This window comes from Pavona decussata, unplaced genomic scaffold, assembly GCF_977016875.1.
Source record: "Pavona decussata unplaced genomic scaffold, jaPavDecu1.1 SCAFFOLD_213, whole genome shotgun sequence".
In the NCBI taxonomy this organism is placed as follows: domain Eukaryota; kingdom Metazoa; phylum Cnidaria; class Anthozoa; order Scleractinia; family Agariciidae; genus Pavona; species Pavona decussata.
Window position 1 is genome coordinate 354,817 of NW_028145618.1, and position 20,184 is coordinate 375,000.

At 44.5% G+C, this 20,184-nt stretch overlaps 1 non-coding gene and 4 pseudogenes across 1 annotated transcript; all 5 read right to left on the reverse strand.

The window, feature by feature from the left end:
• Positions 1 to 7,552: 7,552 nt before the first annotated feature.
• Positions 7,553 to 7,671, reverse strand: LOC146460442 (5S ribosomal RNA). Its single transcript, XR_014857662.1, has one exon. It is a non-coding gene; the product is annotated as a 5S ribosomal RNA (ribosomal RNA).
• A 563-nt stretch (positions 7,672 to 8,234) lies between these two features.
• LOC146460443 (5S ribosomal RNA) lies at positions 8,235 to 8,353 on the reverse strand (annotated as a pseudogene).
• Positions 8,354 to 8,916: 563 nt separating this feature from the next.
• On the reverse strand, positions 8,917 to 9,035 carry LOC146460444 (5S ribosomal RNA; annotated as a pseudogene).
• A 6,538-nt stretch (positions 9,036 to 15,573) lies between these two features.
• Positions 15,574 to 15,692, reverse strand: LOC146460445 (5S ribosomal RNA; annotated as a pseudogene).
• Positions 15,693 to 16,257: 565 nt separating this feature from the next.
• LOC146460446 (5S ribosomal RNA) lies at positions 16,258 to 16,376 on the reverse strand (annotated as a pseudogene).
• Between the last annotated feature and the right edge of the window lie 3,808 nt (positions 16,377 to 20,184).

Below are 20,184 nucleotides of genomic sequence, written 5' to 3' on the forward strand. Positions count from 1 at the left end.
ATTAAGGCGACGTCCAATTTAGATCCACATAAGTTTAAGGCATATTGGTAATGTCAAATGGCATGTCCAATGTTAGTCAACAAATTTGGACTTGAGTCTGCGTCAACCGCAACTTGGAACGCCGTCCAGGTACATCAAGGATATCAAGGTGCTACTTGCAAGTATGATCATGGTTCCAGATGATTCTGAATAACTAATGACTTGACAGTTCAAGACGACACAGCTTCGTAATCGGTCGTACGAGGGTTGTCACTGTCGTTTTCAGCTCCCTTTGTCTTTGGCGCTTTGTGCGGGTCATAACGGTGCAGCTTGTCTTTACTCTTGCAGAACGCACAAGTCCATCTTCGCTACGAAAGACCTCGAAGACTCGTGCAAGGGGCCACTGACCTCTCGGAAAGTTCTCGTCAGCTAACAGAACAACATCACCCACTTCAAAATTCTTCTTTGGTTCATTCCACTTCTTTCGTTCCTGGAGACTCGGAAGATATTCTTTAATCCACCCTTTCCAGAAGAGATTTGACAAGTATTGAGCTTGTCTCCATTGGCGGCGAAAGTGCAAATCTTCTTTCTCGAAAATTCCTGGGGGCAAACTGTGACATGGTCGCAGCTGCAACAGATGGTTTTGAGTCAAGGATTCCTCATCCATAGGATCATCACTATTTCGTGTCAAAGGTCTACTGTTGAGGATGTTGGTTGCCTCCGCCAGCACAGTGTGAAGCACCTCGTCACACCTGTTCCTACAATAAGACCTTCAAGATTTGGCGCACAGACCTGATCATTCTCTCCCATGCTCCTGCCATATGACTCGCTCCTGGAGGATTGAAGATCCACTGAATTCCTCTTTGAGCACAGAAACCATCGATCCTTTGCTGATTCCATTCTTTAATTGCTTCCTTCAACTCCTTGTCCGCTTTAGTGAAGTTTGTTTCACAGTCGCTTCTAATTTGCTCTGGGTATCCTCTGAGGCAAATGAATCTTCTCAGTGCATTTATCATGGAATCTGTATTTAAGGTGTTTGCAACCTCTATGTGTATGGCGCGGACTGTCAAGCACGTGAAAATGCATCCATATCTCTTGACTCTACTTCTTCCCTGCTTTACTTCTATAGGGCCAAAAAAGTCCACACCGACATATGTGAAGGGAGGTTTGTAGGGGGTAATCCTGTCTTCAGGCAACTTTGCCATGAACTGCTCTCCAGTGGGTGCCTTCCTATTTTGGCAATCAACACACTTTTTCAATACACGTCGCACTGCAGAGCGTCCCTTTACAATCCAAAACCTTTCTCTCAGAGTTGATAAGACAGATTCCTGACCCATATGGCCTACACTCTCGTGGCTGTGCTGGATGATTAGCTCCGTCACGTGGTGATCATTGGGCAGGATATAAGGATATTTCAAATCTTCATCTGCAGGAGCACTCTGTAATCTCCCACCAACGGACAGTAACCCATTTCTCAACTTTGGATTCAATTTGAAGATTGAGGAGCCCACTTTCTGTATTGTCTTCTTCATTAACCGTTCGTTTGCACCAGGTGAGAGCTTGCTAAGTGCCTCAAACACCTTTGGAAAGGTCGCTTTCTGGACTTGTCGAACAATTTCCTCCTCCGCACTCTGTAGCTCAGTTATGAATAGGTTTCCAACTATCTCTTCTACACTTGTTAGGGGAGAAGCGCTATCAAGGGCACCATCAATTTCCGGCTTGCAAACGTTGCACTGGAGAAACTTCTTGTACCGTAACATCCAAGCAAACGCTCTTTTCAATTTCCACCACGAAGAGTAATGCTGTATCAAACTTTCTATTGGATCTTGCACAGCAGCAGCGGTGTAGATCTTGCTTTCCTTTCTGACTTCAGGGTCACTATCTTTTAAGGTTGGCACTTCAATCGTTGCTGGCCAGGAGGTTTCTTCCTTCCAAAGGAACGCTGGACCATTTAACCACCGACTATTCTTCAGCATCTCGTCAAGCCTTAACCCCTTGGATGCACCATCTGCTGGGTTATCATTTCGGTTGACGTATCTCCAGTCTGAGGTGGACGATAAGCTACGAATCGTGGTAAGGCGATTCGACTGAAAGGTGTGAAACCGCTTGGTGTCATTGTTCAGGCATTTCAACACTGTAGTAGAGTCAGTCCAGTAATTCACTTTATCGATCTTGATTTCCAACTCTTCACGTATGATTTGGTTCAGCTTAACTGAAATAACTGCTGCAGATAATTTCAACCTTGGAATAGTGATCTCATGGATAGGGGCCAGTCGAGCCTTACCCATCACAAAGCTACAATGGATTCTGTCGAAGACATCAACGAAGCGCAGGTAAGCTACTGCTCCATACCCTACACGTGATCCATCTGAGAAGATGTGCAGCTGAACACTCTTTGTTTCGCCAAAGTCTTTCGGCTTAAAACATCGTTCAATTTGAAGTCCTTGTAATTTTGGAAGGTCTTCTAGCCAGTGCAACCATTGAACCCTTTCTTGTTCATTAATGGCACTATCCCAACCTAGCCTTTTCCGGCAAAGTTCTTGTAGCAATAGCTTGGCCTTCATTATGAAGGGGGCAATGAAACCAAGCGGATCAAACAACGAACTTACGATTGACAAGATCCCACGTCTGGTCATTGGCTTCTCTTCCAGTAGTTGCTGAACTTTGGCTGACACCTCCCAGACAAACTTATCGGCTTCTACGTTCCACTTCAAACCAAGCGCACACGCAATCGGTAAATTTTCTAGGTCCAGGTTGACCACTGAACTTGCACTTTCTGATTCTGGTATTCCAGCTAACACGTTCCGGTCATTGCTAAGCCACTTTGTCAACCTGAAGCCACCTTGCGCTAGCAATTCACGTAGTTGTGTAGACAGACTCAACGCAATCTCGGGTGAACTGACAGATTTCATCAAATCATCTACATACATGTTCTTCTTCACGATTTGGACTGTTACAGGCTCGAATTCTGCTTGATAAATCGATGCTGTTTTCTTTAGGCAAAAGTTCGCACAACTTGGCGATGAGGTTGCGCCAAATATATGATGCACCATACGGTACTCCTGTGGTTCCTCATTTAAGTTTCCATTGGGCCACCAGAGGAATCTTAATACATCACGGTCTTCAGGGTCAACGTAAACCTGGTGAAACATAGCCTCAATATCGGCTGCCATGGCAACAAATTCTTGGCGAAAACTGATCAACACACCTACTAATGAATTCGTTAAGTCAGGGCCTCGTAACAATTGCTGATTGAGGGAAGTTCCATGGTACTTTGCACCACAATCAAAAACCACTCTGACTTTTCCTGGTTTTAACTGGTGTGTCACAGGGTGATGTGGAAGGTACCACACTGGTCGTTCTTTTGCATCTAACTCTTCCCTTGGGACTCTCTGGGCGTGTCCCTTAGCTATGTACTCTTGCATCGTGGTTCGGTACTTCGTAAGCAAATCTTCATCTTTAAGCAGTCGTTTCTTCAGAAGTTGTAACCTTTGCTCTGCCATTGGTTTATTGTTGGGGAGATATGGTGATTCTTCACGCCATGGCAGGGCAACCTGGAAGTGGTCACCCATTCTTTGCAGGGACTGTTCCATCTTGTTCAAGGCTTTGTTGTCTTCAACTGATGGAAGGGTGTCTATTCCAACAACAGCGTCCTCAAAATCGGTTTTCCAAAGTCGCTCGAGTTGGTGATGCAAGATTTCGTTATCAGTGTCATGTTTAACATCTTCCTTTGGCTGAAGGAAGTTCGCATGTATTTGATGTTTTGCTTCACTGCTGTCTTGTCCGTGCTCTCCACTAACGGTTTCCTCTTGAGTCAACTGACTTTCCTTAGTACAGACAAAGTTCACAGAACAGCTGTGATCTCCTTTCTGATCCTCCATTGGACACATCACCGTCCATCCTAAGCTGTATCGGATAGCTATCGGCTCATTGCGTTCACCAGATTTACACTCAAGTGGAAGGAACAGGCTGGGATTCTCCATCAGTCCAATCAACAGCATAACTTCTCCAGTTTCTATCACTGGAATGTCAATATCTCGAAGGTGAGGCCAGCGAGCAAGGTCTTCTGTCTTCACGATGCAACTTGTAGAAATTGGCATGTTATTGACTGTTCTTACATTCGACAATTCAACAGTAACTGACCAAATCTACAAGGCAACTTTCCACCTGCGCTGAACCTGTCATTCCAGTCAATGTGAAACTAAGTCTATCTCCATCAAGCTTAAGTTCTTTTGCTAGCCTTTCGTGGCACAGTGTCACCTACGAACCATTGTCAAGCAAGGCATATGTTTCAACCATCCTGTCACCGCCTTTTCCTTGAACTTTGACTGGCACGATCCCAAGACACACTCGGTTTTCTCCGGCCCCAGTTGTTGCCACAGCGGTTTCTCTATCGTTGCCGGCCCCAGTAACATTACTAGGCAAAGCATTTCCTTGTCTTGCCTGTGACTGTTGTTCAGCATTACCATTGTTTGAATCAACCTTATTTTCTCTAAGACCAGTTCCAGTTTTACGTTCTCCTCCAGTTGCTGTTGTGTAACGATGCATTAAGGTGTGGTGATTACCTCCACATCCAGACTTCTGGCATTTGAAATTCACTTTAGGACACTCCTTAGCAATATGCCCCTTTACAAGACATTTGTTACAAAGTCCACCTTGTTGCACAACTTTCCTCTTCTCTTCATGTGTGAAACCCCTGAACCTCTCGCACTTCCATATTTCGTGTCGTCAGGGAACAAACCAGACAAGGAGCTTGCCTGTTTACAAAATTTGGTCCTCCCTCATGTTCAATCTGAGGACCACGTCTTGGTTCAGTTCCAGTCAAGAACGTTGATGAATCTGGGAGAGGTCTGCTCTGATTTCCCTTACTTCTCCTGAAAACTGCTTCTTTAGAGGGTCCAGTATTCATGTCGTGTCCAAACTCATTGTCCACCAACTTGGCTCTTTCTTTGATAAACTTCACAAAATCTTGAAACTTAGGTCTACGATCTGATACAATGATTTTCCCAGCGTACTCGGTCCATTTTGCACGGAGGAACATCGGCAACTTCTTAGTAACTTCTCTCAAAGTGTTCATGTGGTTAAGGTCAGCCACATAGTCAGTGCCCATTCCAGTCAAGGTTCGATTAGCATTGTCCAAGTGTCTACCAAATTCCAATAAGGAAGGTCCATCCGCATTCTTCAGGCTAGAAAGACGTAGCAGCTTCTTAATTTGTGCATCTGCAATTATATGCGGCTTTCCAAAATTCTCGCGCAATGTTTCCTTTGCCACTCGATAACCATCAGAAACAGGTAAATTTGCACAGCTCTCAATTGCTTCTCTTGCCTTTCCTGTACAGTGCTGGATCAGTAGTTGTAGCCGCCTAGAGTCGTCAGGGTTGTCCTGTTCCAAATAAGTTTCGAAGTTATGAATAAAGGTGACGTATCTGAGTGGGTCTCCGTCAAACTTGATGTACTCAACTTTTGGCGAGGTAACCACTTGCCTCAGTGCCTTCACCATTTCCTTTCCACTGTCAACATGCTGTACTGGTGTTGCGCAGAATCTTACATTTTGTGACGTCTGAATTCGTGGCATCTGCCAAGGCGAAGACCACGATTCTTTAACGGGCTGTCTATACAATGTCTGTGAAGAATTAATACTGGATATCACAGAATCAACAAATAGAGGAGCAGAATCCCTACTTAACAAGTGGGCAGTGGTGCGTCGCAATTCCTGGGGCTGTACTTCGGGTACAACTGACGAACTTGTGACTGTGGTACTTGTAGATATCACGGATGACGTAACAGCAACAGCCGTTCCAAAGGTATGGTTATCCAATGAGGGCGTAAATCTAAGCTGTCTGTCACTTGACGGACGAGAGACTGATTGTAAAGTTGCATAACCATTTGGCTGAACTGAGTTATGCAATACGGCAGGAACAACAGGGGTGTCCCGTTTAGAGTGTGGTGTAAATGATCCGGAAACTGTTTCATTTAAATAATTAATCGTAGACAAAGGTGGAATGGCAGGGACTTCTGGTTTGAGAGGTGATGTATGATCCACTGTAAGGGGCTCTAAAGTACCTCTTGGATCTGCCACACCTTGCGATTTAGGTGGGTGCCAATATTCCTCGTTATGACAGATTACTAACTCAGTGTCTCTTCTCTCATCTCCTATTTCTTCTTCGTAAATTCGTAGTGACACTTCAGCCTTTTCTGCCTCTATTTCGGCTTCCAATAACTCTCTTTTCTTTCGAATTTCTCGTTCTTCTTCGTCCAATCGTTGACGAGCCTTCAACTGGCGGATTTTAAGCTGAGCTAAGGCCAGGGCTTCCCTTTTTCGGGACATGGTACGCGTAGATGACTTTGAACTTGGTTTGGAAACGTCACTACCCGGACCCTTAGGTCTTAAGCTTGAAAATACACTGCTGTGTTGTTACGCGGGCCGCCAAGATTTCACAGCGGAATCGAGACTTACTTTTCGCTCCATTTGCTCCTTATAAGCTTCCTCAGCCTTTACCAACGCCAAAGCGTCAACGCTAGCGTCCAAACACTTGCAATATTTATCATGCGCATCAACGAATTTGATCCACGCGTCATTGAGATTTTCCATTTCCTTTGAGATTTCTTCCTGAGGGCCGCCGCGTTCCATCAAACGGGTAATCTCGTTGCTTATTCTGGTCAGATTTCCAATATAGCCAGAGCGTGACTTGTTCAGAGCGCGTTTCTTCTCATTCAAATACCCCTCGACGTCTTGATCCACGTAGTGCGTATTAACATGAGTATTTCTGGCGCCGCTTCCTTCTTCCATTTCCATCGAACAACCTAATACGGTTATAAGTGCGTGATCACTCGTTTCAAGATGCGAAGAATCCAACTGTAACTCAAAATCACCTTCCATAATTCCAGAATTGAAGCGTTCCAAAATCAAAGTGTTCCAAATCGAAAGATAACGCCGATAAAACAATTACAGTCCCTTCGCTACTTCCAAATACTCGCAAGAAACAAGTCAAACTTCTAAAGTTCTACTGAATGAATCTGGCTCCACCGCCGATTCAAAGTAGTCGAAAACTATTACGCAGTTCCCAAGATCATATGCGTAAGATTCGAATGCGAAAACTCAACCGTTTATTTACAAATATTCCATCGACAATTCCACAACATTTCCAGTCATCACGTCGGGTAAACATCCAGTTAAGCAATAGGGCAGTCAATAAGGTAGTCAATAAGGCAGGTTTTCTACGAAAAGAAATTACACCTTTAACGAGCGAAATAACAATACACACGGAATACGACAGAACTTACCGACTGTTTCGAATTCAAAGTGTCCACAACTCAACGAATTGAATAACAAAACATGCTAGTACAAACATGGCGACTTGTCGTTTTGAGAGTGAGCACATGGAAACTGTCCTGGATTATGACGTCAAATGTAGGCACGCAATGGGAGTTACAGCGCCTGCCCTTAAGCTTTAAAAATATGTTTTAGGGTGCTAAGTGGATTGTTCGCGCGCCTCTTCTGTTACCCCTGAACTGTTTTTACAAAGTTGGAAAAAGAAAAATCTTTTGCTTGCTCGAAAAAAAGTAAAAACAAAGCCTACAACACGTGGTATTCCCAGGCGGTCACCCATCCAAGTACTAACCACGCCCGACAGGGCTTAACTTCGGTAATCAGACGAGAACCTGTGCTTTCCCTGTGGTATGGTCGTAGACAAGAGAAAGGGGTGCAAATTTAATGATTTATATGGAAGGTGCAAAAAGGAATTTTTGGTTTCCTCTGAGGTTGGTCGTGAAAGTGAGAAGGTGAATGCGTTAGGTTATTTTCAGCGGCTAGCGCATGACAACTTTCCTGAAACGCAGAATTTGCTTCAAATCAGCAACTTATGTAAGTCGCCTGAGAGCACACTTTGCAAAAGTGCGCCTGCCTTTGAGCTTTAAACAGGGTTTTTGTGGGCTAAATAGTTTGTTCGCGCACCTCTTCTATTACCCCTGACTTGTTTTTACAAGGTTGGCAATTTGCAAAAGTGCGCCTGCCCTTAAACTTTAAAAAAAGCTTTTTGGTGGGCTTAATGGTTTGTTTGCGCGCCTCTTCCGTTAGCCCTGAACTGTTTTTACAAGGTTGGCAACTTGTAAAAGTGCGCCTTTTCTTGAGCTTTAAAACAGGGTTTTGGGGCGCTAAATGGTTTGTTCGCGCGCCTCTTCTGTTAGCCCTGAACTGTTTTTACAAGGTTGGCAAAAGAAAAATGTTTTGGTTGCTCGCAAAAACGTAAAAACAAAGCCTACAATACGTGGTTTTTTTAGTCGGTCACCCATCCAAGTACTAACCACGCCCGACAGGGCTTAACTTCGGTGATCGGACGAGAACTTGTGCTTTCCCTGTGGTATGGTCGTAGACAAGAGAAAGGGGTGCAAATTTAATGATTTATATGGAAGGTGCAAAAAGGCATTTTTGCTTTTCTCTTGAGTTGGTCGTAAAAGTAAGAAGGTGAATGCGTTAAGTTATTTTTAGCGGCTAGCGCATGACATCTTTTCTGAAAGGCAAAATCAGCTTTAAATCAGCAACTTATGTAAGTCGCCTTAGAGCACACTTTGCAAAAGTGCGCCTGCCTTTGAGCTTTAAAACAGGGTTTTTGTGGGCTAAATAGTTTGTTCGCGCACCTCTTCCCTTACCCCTGACTTGTTTTTACAAGGTTGGCAATTTGCAAAAGTGCGCCTGTCTTTAAACTTTAAAAAAAGCTTTTTTGTGGGCTTAATGGTTTGTTCGCGCGCCTCTTCTGTTAGCCCTGATTTGTTTTTACAAGGTTGGAAACTTGTAAAAGTGCGTCTGCCCTTGAACTTTAAAAAGGGTTTTGGGGCGCTAAATGGATTGTTCGCGCGCCTCTTCTGTTAGCCCTTAACTGTTTTTACGAGGTTGGCAAAAGAAAAATGTTTTGGTTGCTCACAAAAACGTAAAAACAAAGCTTACAACACATGGTATTCCCAGGCGGTCACCCATCCAAGTACTAACCACGCCCAAAAGGGCTTAACCTCGGTGATCGGACGAGAGCCTGTGCTTTCCATGTGGTATGGTCATAGACAAGAGAAAGGGGTGCAAATTTAATGATTTCCAGGGAAGGTGAAAAAAGGCATTTTTGCTTTCCTCTGGAGTTGGTCGTGAAAGTGAGAAGGTGAATGCGTTAGGTTATTTTCAGCGGCTAGCGCATGACATTTTTCCTGAAACGCAGAATCAGAATCAAATCAGCAACTTATGGAAGTCGCCTCAGAGCACACTTTGAAAAAGTGCGCCTGCCCTTGAGCTTTAAAACAGGGTTTTTGTGGGCTAAATAGTTTGTTCACGCACCTCTTCCGTTACCCCTGACTTGTTTTTACAAGGTTGGCAATTTGCAAAAGTGCGCCTTCCTTTAAACTTAAAAAAAAGCTTTTTGTTGGGCTTAAGGGTTTGTTCGCACGCCTCTTCTGTTTGCCCTGAACTGTTTTTACAAGGTGTGCAACTTGTAAAAGTGCACCTGCCCTGAGCTTAAAAAAAATGTTTTCGGGTGCTAAATGGATTGTTCGCGTGCCCCTTCTGTTAGCCCTGAACTGTTTTTACAAGGTTGGCAAAAGAAAAATGTTTTGGCTGCTCGCAAAAACGTAAAAACAAAGCCTACAACACGTGGTATTCCTAGGCGGTCACCCATCCAAGTAGTAACCACGCCCGACAGGGCTTAACTTCGGTGATCGGACGAGAACCTGTTTTTTTTTTTTATTTTTTTATTTCTAAAATGCTCTTTTGAGAAAGATCTATGTACCAGGGTGTTTGTTACTTATTTCTTACAAGATGGTTCACATATCATTGGAGATAAATTTACTTTGTTGTCTTATTTGTAGGCAATACTAAGGCGTTTATAAGGTAAAGGTTAACGTGTTCCCGGTCACCTGGGCTAGGGCATCCCATATGCACCAGTCAAAGGGGAAATAATATTGTCTGAGTCTAAGTTTATATAGCTTGAATTGTATGTGGAGGTGAGCTTTTACTGTGGCTTTGAAAATGGCGAGTGGCAGAGTTCTCGTGTTGTGGAGTCGGAAGTCAGTGGCCGCTTTGCGGATTGAATAGCGGGCTATAGTGAGAATCCAGTTGAGGAGGGAGATACGGTTATTTTCCAGAGGGTCATTCTTGGTTTAGATGTAGCCAAAGAGTGTAACCGTGTCGGTAAGATTTACGGTGTGTATGGTAATCTTGTCTGTGTTCATCTGGATGGTATCCCATAGGTGTGTAAGGTGCTGGCAGTGAAGCAGGAGGTGAGGTATGGTCTCCACTTTGCTACAGTTATGACAGGCGGATTTCGGGTGGACTGTCATTCTATGGAGGGATAGCGCAGTAGGTAATAGTCAGTGAGCAATTTTCCAGTTGAGGTCGCCTTGTTTGTTTGACGCAAGGGGTGGGTAGAGGTTTTTCCAGAATTGTTTGTTAAAAGTTGGTGGCGGTTGCAGTGTAGCTTGCCAGTGAGGTATGGCTGGGAGGGTTGTGTTGCCGTACGTTACAAAGTCGCGGTAAAAGTGTCTGGTGCGGTAGTTTTGTAGAAGAGCGGGTGGGTCATTAGTGTTGGCGGGAGAGATTTCGAAGGTTGGTTGCGGTGTAGATGTTGCAGTAGTTGGTGCGTTATATATGAGAGTTTTCCAGGGTATTGGCAAGGCCTGAAGTAAGTGGTGAAATTCGTGGGTAGTTTGTTGGAGGGTGCGGTTGCTGTCAGGTAGGGAGGAATACAGTAGTTCATGGATAGCTCGTGGTGGGCGGAAACCAGGAATTGCGAGGTAACAGAGGTCTTTCACTTGTGTGAGGTTTGTTGTAATCCAATGAGGGTAGTGGAGGGTACCTGTACCTGAAGTGATAAGGCCATTATGAAACAGCGGTTCATTAAGGATTGTGGCTAAGGTGGTTGGTGGTTGTATTCTAGTGCGGTGTGGTTGCTGTTTTATCCAGGCAGTGCGGAGCTCGTTGTGGAATTTCGGGAGAGCAGGATCGATGTCGCGAGATTGGAATTGGAGAGCAAGGGTGAGCTTTCCAAGACAAAGGTTGTTAAGTCGGAGAAAGTGTGATGTGAAATGTTTCCCATGTGCGGGTTCAGGGTCAAGCAGGCGGCGTAGGGTGTTGAGTCGGAGGGCGTAGAGTTTGGCTTGTATGCGGTGTACGTTAAGGCCGCCTTGTGAGAGGGGTAGAGCGATAAGGTCACGAGTGGTGAGGGGGCGTTTGTAGTTCCAGAAGAAGTCATAGATGGCAGTTTCGATCTCGCTGATGGCCCATGCTGGGATATGAAGGGTTGTGACTGTATACCAGAGTGTGGAGGTGAGTAGCCCGTTGATAACAAGGGCACGGCCTTTGAAACTGAGGTCGCGATGTTTCCAGGCGGCAATAGTGTTGGTAATTGTCCGTATACGTGGTTCGAGGTTTTGTCGGGTGCAATCGATATTGCCAAAAAATAAACCAAGGATTTTGTCGGGAATGAAGTCGTTGTACCAGTTGAAATCGAGGAGTTGATCGGTGCGGTAAATAAAGGCGCCAGACCAGAGTCCTTTGCACTTAGCGAGGTTGATTTTGGCACCCGAGGATTGTTCATATAATGCTAGGGTGTTGAAGGTAGCGGTGATGGAGGAGTCGTCACGCAGTAAAAAGGCGGTGTCATCTGCGTATGGCGACAACTTTACCTCTCCAGGAGAATCGGGGAGCGCGATGCCTCTTATGCGGTGTTTTTTATGGATGTTGATGGCAAGGATTTCTGCTGTGAGGACATAGAGGGAGATAGACAGGGCGCAGCCCTGTCTAAGGCCTCTCTCGAGCGGGATAAAGGAGGTTAACCAGCCATTAACTTTAACAGAGCTTGACACAGAGGATTATAGGAGCTGGATCCAACGAATGAAGTGAGGTCCAAAGCCGAAAGTGCTGAGGGTCTAAAATAGAAAGGAGTGTTGAACGCGGTTGAAAGCTTTGAGTTGATCTATGGAGATGAGTGCGAGTGGGTGACGGGTTTCATTTGCTAGGTGATGACATCGCGGATGAGGCTGATATTATCATTAATAGTCCGTGCTGGTATACAGGCAGTCTGATTAGTGTTAATTACGCTGGAAAGAACTTGAGTGAGTCGGTTTGCGAGAGCTTTGGTCAGGATTTTGTAAATGGTGGTAAGAAGGGTAATCGGTCGCCAGTTGGAGAGTCTTGTTCTGTCGCCTTTCTTAAATAATAAAGTAATGATCCCGCGGCGTTGCGTGAGGGGCAGTAAACCATGCGTAAAAGAATAATTATAAATTTTGGTCAGTTCTGGTCCGAGAAGATTCCAAAAGTGTTTGTAGAAGTTTGTTGTTAGGCCGTCAATGCCAGGGGATTTATTGTTGTCCATGGACATAAGGGCTTTTCGCAGTTCAGTTTCAGTAATGGCGTTTTCGTAGGAGTTCCGTTCCGCGGTGGTGAGTGTGGGAAGCGGAGTGTTCAAAAGTGTGTCTTGTGCAGCAGGATTAGTGTTGTCGGCGGTGTTAAGTGATTGATAGAATTTGCGTGTTTCCGATAAGAGGTCACGGGTGTCGGTGATGGTGTCAAGATTATCTTTTGTGAGTGTGGTGATTGATTGTGCAGCTTGTTGTCGCTTTTCGAGGGAGTAGAAGTAGCGAGTGCTCCTCTCACCTTCCTCGGTAAAGCGGGCTTTTGTCCTAATTTTTAGACCCTCGAGTTCTTGGCGGTCGTAGTCTTTAAGTTTTTCTTTTGTTTCGAGGTATTTGGTGATAAGAGGGGCATTTCCGGTGGCCGCTTGGCGGCGAAGATATTCGATGTTTTTTTCTAGTTGGTAGCGTTCGTTACGGAGAGTTTTCCTTCGGATGGCACTTTGTTTAATAGCGATATTTTTAAAACAACGTTTAGCTTTTTCCCACCATATAAGTGGGTTAAGGTAGGTTGCTTTGCGGGGGAGCCAGTCCTCCCAGAAGTTTTGAATTTCGGTTTCAAAGACGGCATCGGTTAGAAGATCATTGTTGAAGTGCCAATAGCTGGGTCCGCGAGGTTGCTGTTCGAAATCAAGGGAGATAGAAATGAGGTCGTGAATGGAATGAGCGAAGGGAGCAATTAAAGCAGTAGTGATGTAGGTGCAAAGAGAGCTGTTGGTGAAAAATTTATCGATACGTGTACGAATAAGAGAGTTATTATCACGTGTGTTCCGTCCGGTCCACGTGTAGTCGCGTTTATGTGGGTTCCTGTCGCGCCAGATGTCGATGAGGTCGTGTTGGGTGATGACAGTGTGGAGATTTTTAACAGCGCTCTGTCTGGGTTCAGGATTTCCGCCAAACTTGTCAAGCTGGGCATCGAGAATAGAGTTGAAATCGCCGCCAATAATGTTGTCGTGGGTGGTAGAGAGGTAAGGATCGAGGCTTAAAAAGAAGGAATGGCGAACTGTATCGGTGCTGGGGGCGTAGATGTTGGTGATATTAAGATGTTTATTATCGATGGTGACAGTGATGTTGATAATACGGCCATGTTGATCTCGTTGGGTGTGCGTGACATTATGACGTAGATTGGAATTTAGGAGAATGGCGACACCCCTTGCATTGGAAGTTCCGTGACTGAAAAAGGTGTCGCCATGCCATTCATTTTTAATAGTGTCATTGAGGTCAGGGGTCCAATGTGTTTCCTGTATGAGAATGATGTATTTGTTGCGGGTGAAATGATTGGAGGCGGTTTAGCGGCGGTCCGGCGAGCGCAGGCCAAGGGCGTTGATGCTAGCAATACTACACATGACGGAGGTCAAAAGGAGATGAAGAAAGATGAATCGAGCCATGATGAGTGTTGTTAGGGGGGAGTACGATGGGTGAAGTGAGGGTAGGCGCAGATTTACATCTTGGTGGATTTGCTTGTATGCTGTCTCACGGCGGATAGGTTTGGTGCTGGATTGATGCGGTTTCGGCGTACAGGAATATCTTGAGTGTTGTCAGAGTCTGAGTCTGTAATATGTGGTCGTTTTTGTCCTTTGGTCGAATCTTCTTGTTCCATATTCTCGGGGGTGGTGTTGGTAGGGGGTTGTTGCGTAGAAGGTAAATCGGTTCTCATGCCGGTAGGAGGAGGCTCGGTGGTAGTTGCTGTTGATTCGGTGTGCGGTGCTTCTGGTGGGATAAAAGCAGTTGGTTCAGGTTTGGAGATGTCTTGGTCGTGGTCGGTTTCGTGAGCATCTGGTTCTGGTTGAGTACTTGGGTTCGGGGGGGGGGGGGGGAGGAGAGGGGGGTCGTTCGTCGCAGTCGTGTGACATGTGGCCTTTTCTATTGCATGTTCGGCAAATAATTTCAGGGCATCTTCGGCGAGAGTGCCCGCCTTCGTGGCATTCACTACAGATTGGTTGCTGTTTGTTGTGGATGATCCTGCACCATTCATCACCGATTTTGATGGAGTAAGGTATAGATGGTTTGGCGAGGATCATACGTACGAGCCGGTTTCCGTTATCAAGGCCCGCTAGGTCGCGATCGGCTTTCTATTTGAGGCGAATAACCTCACTTTTGATTTCTCCGTATTGACTGACTGCTCCAGTAATTTCTTCATCGGCGAAATAAGGACGAAGGCCCATGATGCTCACATTGGTGTAGTATCCACATGGTGGATTACACGCCACGTGTTGATCATTGCATGAAAAGCCGTTCTCCATGAGATCTTCGGCTAGCTGGGAGGTAGTGGTTTCAACTAGGTATTCACCTGAGGATAGTTGCTGGAGGACGGTCAGTTTATCCGCGCCAATTTCTTCGCTTATTGCATTTCTGATTTCCTTAAGGGTTGCCCCAGAAGGTAGTTTAAAAGTGACCGATCTGCTCTTCCGGTCAGCCATATTCCCGTGAAAGAAGTGGTTAAAACCACGCTTTGCTTAAAGCCAGTGAGAAAGCGGGTCTAACGTCGCCGAAATAAGTTCTTTCGAATCACCGAGTTGTTAGCAGACAGACAACAGAATACTGACGTTGGGAGCGTCTTAGTATCGCTGAAAACTCGGGTCAAAAACGCAAGTAATAAGAACCGGACGAGAACCGGTGTTTTCCCTGTGGTATGGTCGTAGACAAGAGAAAGGGGTGCAAATTTAATGATTTATTGGGAAGGTGCAAAAAGGCATTTTTGCTTTCCTCTGGAGTTGGTCGTGAAAGTGAGAAGGCGAATGCGTTAGGTTATTTTCAGCGGCTAGCGCATGACAACTTTCCTGAAACGCAGAATCAGCTTCAAATCAGCAACTTATGTAAGTCGCCTCAGAGCACACTTTGCAAAAGTGCGCCTGCTTTTGAGCTATAAAACAGGGTTTTTGTGGGCTAAATAGTTTGTTCGCGCACCTCTTCTGTTACCCCTGACTTCTTTTCACAAGGTTAGCAATTTGCAAAAGTGCGCGTGCCTTTAAACTTTAAAAAAAGCTTTTTGGTGGGCTTAATGGTTTGTTTGCACGCCTCTTCTGTTAGCCGTGAACTGTTTTTACAAGGTTGGTAACTTGTAAAAGTGCGCCTGACTTGAGCTTCAAAAGAGGGTTTTGGGGCACTAAATGGATTGTTTGGGCGCCTCTTCTGTTAGCCCTGAACTGTTTTTACACGGTTGGCAAAAGAACAATGTTTTGGTTGCTCGCAAAAACGTAAAAACAAAGCCTAATACAAGTGGTATTCCCAGGCGGTCACCTATCCAAGTACTAACCACGCCCAAAAGGGCTTAATTTCGGTGATCGGACGAGAACCTGTGCTTTCCCTGTGGTATGGTCGTAGACAAGAGTAAGGGCTTCAAATTTAATGATTTATAACGAAGGTGCGAAAAGGCATTTTTGCTTTCCTCTGGAGTTGGTCGTGAAAGTGAGAAAGGTGATACGTTAGGTTATTTTCAGCGGCTAGCGTATGACAACTTTCCTGAAAGGCAGAATCAGCTTTAAATCAGCGACTTATGTGAGTCGCCTCAGAGCACACTTTGCAAAAGTGCGCCTGCCTTTGACCTTTGAAACATGGTTTTTGTGGGCTAAACAGTTTGTTCGCGCACCTTTTCCGTTACCCCTGACTTCTTTTCACAAGGTTGGCAATTTGCAAAAGTGCGGCTGCCTTTAAATTAAAAAAAAAAGCTTTTTGGTGGGCTAAATGGTTTGTTCGCGTGCTTTTTCTGTTAGCCCTAAACTGTTTTTAAAAGGTTGGCAACTTGTAAAAGTGCGCCTGCCCTTGAGCTTTAAAAAAGAGTTTTGGGGCGCTAAATGGATTGTTTGCGTGCGTCTTTTGTTAGCTTTGAACTATTTTGACAAGTTTGGCAAAAGAAAAATGTTTTGGTTGCTCGCAAAAACGTGAAAACAAAGCCTACAACACGTGGTATTTCCAGGCGGTCACCCATCGAAGTGTTAAACACGCCCAACAGAGCTCAACTTCGGTGATCGGACGAGAACCTGTGCTTTCCCTGTGGTATGGTCGTAGTCAAAAGAAAGGGGTGCAAATTTAATTATTTATAGGGAAGGTGCAAAAAGGCATTTCTGCTTTCCTCTGGAGTTGGTCGTGAAAGTGAGAAGGTGAATGCGTTAGGTTATTTTTAGCGGCTAGCGCATGACAACTTTCCTAAAACGCAGAATCAGCTTCAAATCAGCAACTTATGAAAGTCGCCTCAGAGCACACTTTGCAAAAGTGCGCCTGCCTTTGAACATTAAAACAGGGTTTTTGTGGGCTAAATAGTTTGTTCGCCCACCTGTTCCGTTACCCCTTGTTGACAATTTGCAAAAGTGCGCTTGGCTTTAAATTTTAAAAAAAGGTTTTTGGTGGCCTTAATGGTTTGTTCGCACGCCTCCTCTTTACCCCTGAACTCTTTTCACAAGGTTGACAACTTGCAAAGGTGCGCTTGCCCTACAGCTTTAAAACAGGGTTTTTGTGTGCTGAATGGTTTGTTCGCATGCCTCTTCTGTTAGCCCTGAACTATTTTTAGAGGGTTGGTAAAAGAAAAATGTGTTGATTGCTCGCAAAAACGTAAAAACAAAGCCTTTAACACATGGTATTCCCAGGGGTCACCCATCAAAGTACTAACTCCCTCCGACAGGGCTTAAATTGGGTGATCGAACGAGAACCTGTTATTTTCAATTTTAAAAGGTCTGTATGAGCAAGATCTATGTACAAAGTATTTATTTTACATGAGGTATTTGTTACTTCATATTAATCCATATTAAGGAAGTGTTATGTTAGGTTAACTGTATTCGGTAAGTAAGTATTATAAGGTGAAAGTGAGTGTTTGCAGTGACCTGGGCTAGGTTGTCGCCTATGCACCAGTCATAGGGGAAATAATATTGTCTGAGTTTGAATTTATATTGTTTAAATTGTTGCTCTAGGTGCACTTGTATGTTGTCTTTGAAGATGAGGAGTGGCGGTGTTCTGGTGTTATAGAAGCGGTATTCAGTTGCAGCTTTGTTGATGGCATGCGAGTAACGGTGAGGATCCAGTTGAGGGGTTTGATAGTGCGGTCATCCGGCGGGTTGTTGCAGTGTTTCAGGTATCCAAAAAGCTTCATGGTGTCGGTAAGAGGGATAGGAGGGGTGGTGAGTCTATTGAAGTACCGCTGTAAAGAGTCCCAGAGAGGTGTAAGGTAAGTGCAATGGAGTAAGAGATGAGAAAAGGTTTCCTCTTTGCCACAGTGGGGGCACACAGAAGTCGGATGGACTGTCATCCTATGGAGGGAGAGAGCAGTGGGTAGTATTCGGTGCGCGATTTTCCAGTTAAGGTCTCCTTGTTTGTTGGATGCGACGGGTGGAAAAAGGGATTTCCAAAACTGTTTGGTGAAGTTTGGTGGTGATTGGAGCGTAGCTTGCCATTGAGGTATGGCTGGGATGTTGAGGGTAGTGTGGCTAGTTGACAGTAGTGTCGCGGTGGAAGTTCCTAGTACGGTATCGTTGTAGGGGGGTAGGCGGATCCGTTGGGTGGCTCGTGAATATTTCGAAGTTTCGTTGCATTGTGGGAGTAGTAACAATCATTACAGTATATATGAGAGTTTTCCAATGCAGAGGTAGTGCATGTAGTAGCTGTTAAAATTCGTGGGTTGCTTGGTGGAAGAAATGATGGTGTTCAGGTGGTGAGGTGAGCAGTTCGTGTATAGCTTGGGGTGGGCGGAAGCCAGGTATGGCAAGGTAGCAAAGATCTTTCACTTGTATAAGTCCTGCTGAAATCCAGTGAGGGTAATAAAGGGGCGGGGGATTGGATTGGATTGCATTTTGTTGAGGATATCTGGCAGGGTAGTTGGTGGTTGTGTCGGAGTACGGAGTGGTTGGTGTTGGACCCAAGCAGTTGGTAGTTCCTTATGAAATTTGGGGATGGTGGGATTAATATCGCGGGATTGGAATTGGAGAGCGAGGGTGAGTTTAGCAAGGGCTTTGGTGAGAATTTTTTAATCGGTGATTAGAAGAGTGATAGGACGTCTGTTGGAGAGCCTGGTGAAGTCGCCTTTTTTAAATAGTAAAGAGATGATGATAATAACCCATGTTTGGAAGAGTAATTATAAACATAGGTGAGTTCCGGTCCAAGAATATTCCAAAAGTGTTTGTAAAAGTTAGTTATTAGGCCATCGATCCCAGGTATGGGTATTTTGGTGTTGAAAATTGTTGTTTGAGCGGCAGGATCGACAGTGGAAAGTGATTGATAAAACGTTCGTGTTTCTGATAACAGGTCGCGGGTGTCGGTGGTAGTGTCTAGATTATCTTTAGTGAGAGTGGTGATAGAGTGTGTGTGCAGCTTGGCGGTCTTTTTCCAGGGAGTAGAAATATCAGGTGCTTCTTTTACCTTCTTTGGTGAAGCGGGCTTTTGTTCTGATCTTTATTGCATCGAGTTCTTGTTTTTCAAAGTCTTTCAATTTTTCTTTGTTCTGTGGGTACTTAGTGATGGTTGCATGATTTCCGGTTGCCGCTTGGTGGCTAAAGTATTAAGAGCCGTCCTCTGTAAATATCGACTATCGTCGTTTGGACGAGAAAAAATGAAATCCCTCAAACTTTCTCAGAAGAATGGTCTATATAAGTGATTCACATAAATATAACTTTCAGCTCAGTTCGATTCGTATTTTAGCTGTACTGCGACCATCTTGGTTTTACCGCTCTGAGAGGGCTTTTAGCGGCCATTTTAGGCCACACTTTTAAGAATTTGCCTTACAAAGAAAGCGTTACAAATCCGAACAAAATCTCATTATTCGAAACAAGCAAATGTTTGTTGTTGTGTTGAGAAGCTTTTTTGGGAATTTGATCGAAATCTGATTTTTTTACAAAATTTTTAATTTCTTCCCTATTGAACTACTCTTCAAGTGCCAAAAAAATGGCCGAGTTTAAAGGAAAATATCGCTAAAGATACATTAGTTGGCATCCTAAAACAGCATCCCGGTTAAAGAGCAATGTCTCGTCTGTAAGAATATGCAATAAAATTTTTGGGCAGTTAAAAAGAGAAAATTATAGAAGAAGAAGTCTTAACTGTACTTCTGTCAACAAACACCGCCTTCCTAATTACCATAACAACATGAAAATAACGATTTACTAAGAAAATAATGATAAATTCCACTTACCTCGTGAGATATCGAGAACTGGATATTTCAAAATATATCAGTTTATAGTTTCAGTTGGATACAGCCGCATTTTCGATGATTTGTTGTGCGAAATCACTGTAATACACCGCAGCCGTTAAACTGAGTTGAATTCTTCAAAGTCCGTCGGGACAACCAACGGCCGAAAAAATTGCCTTCCGCCCCATAAGCTGCCGTGTGCAAGGTGTCAAATACTTCTTTGTTATCCTTAATGACCAAAACTTCTTTCAGCAACCATTTAAATCCTGCTTTGAACTGGAGATTTTCGTCAAGAAATCGTTTATGTTCCGTTGACCTTCCGCCGTGATTAAACAATGAGATTGCGTTACAGAAACGCGCGCACATCCAGACGGGTTGGGGTGGGGGTGGGGAGGAAACAAAAATGGAAATGCTCCCAAATTAAAAAAAAAAGGGCCCTTCAAGATTACTGTCAAAGCTATTTTATGCATTTCGGGTACTAAATAGGAAACATCTGTCCCAGAATAATGTGGAATATGATAAGCCCTCGTGCTGTATTTTTTAGGTTGGGGCGTGGAAGAGGGGGGGGGGGGGGGTTGCAAGTAAAACACTTATTTACACCATCAGTTGATCGTTGCTCTTCTGTTTAGGTTTCATACAAGATGTTGGTCAATGATTCTCGTCAAGAATTTTTTTATGTTCTGTTGGCCCTTCGCCATGATTAAACAATG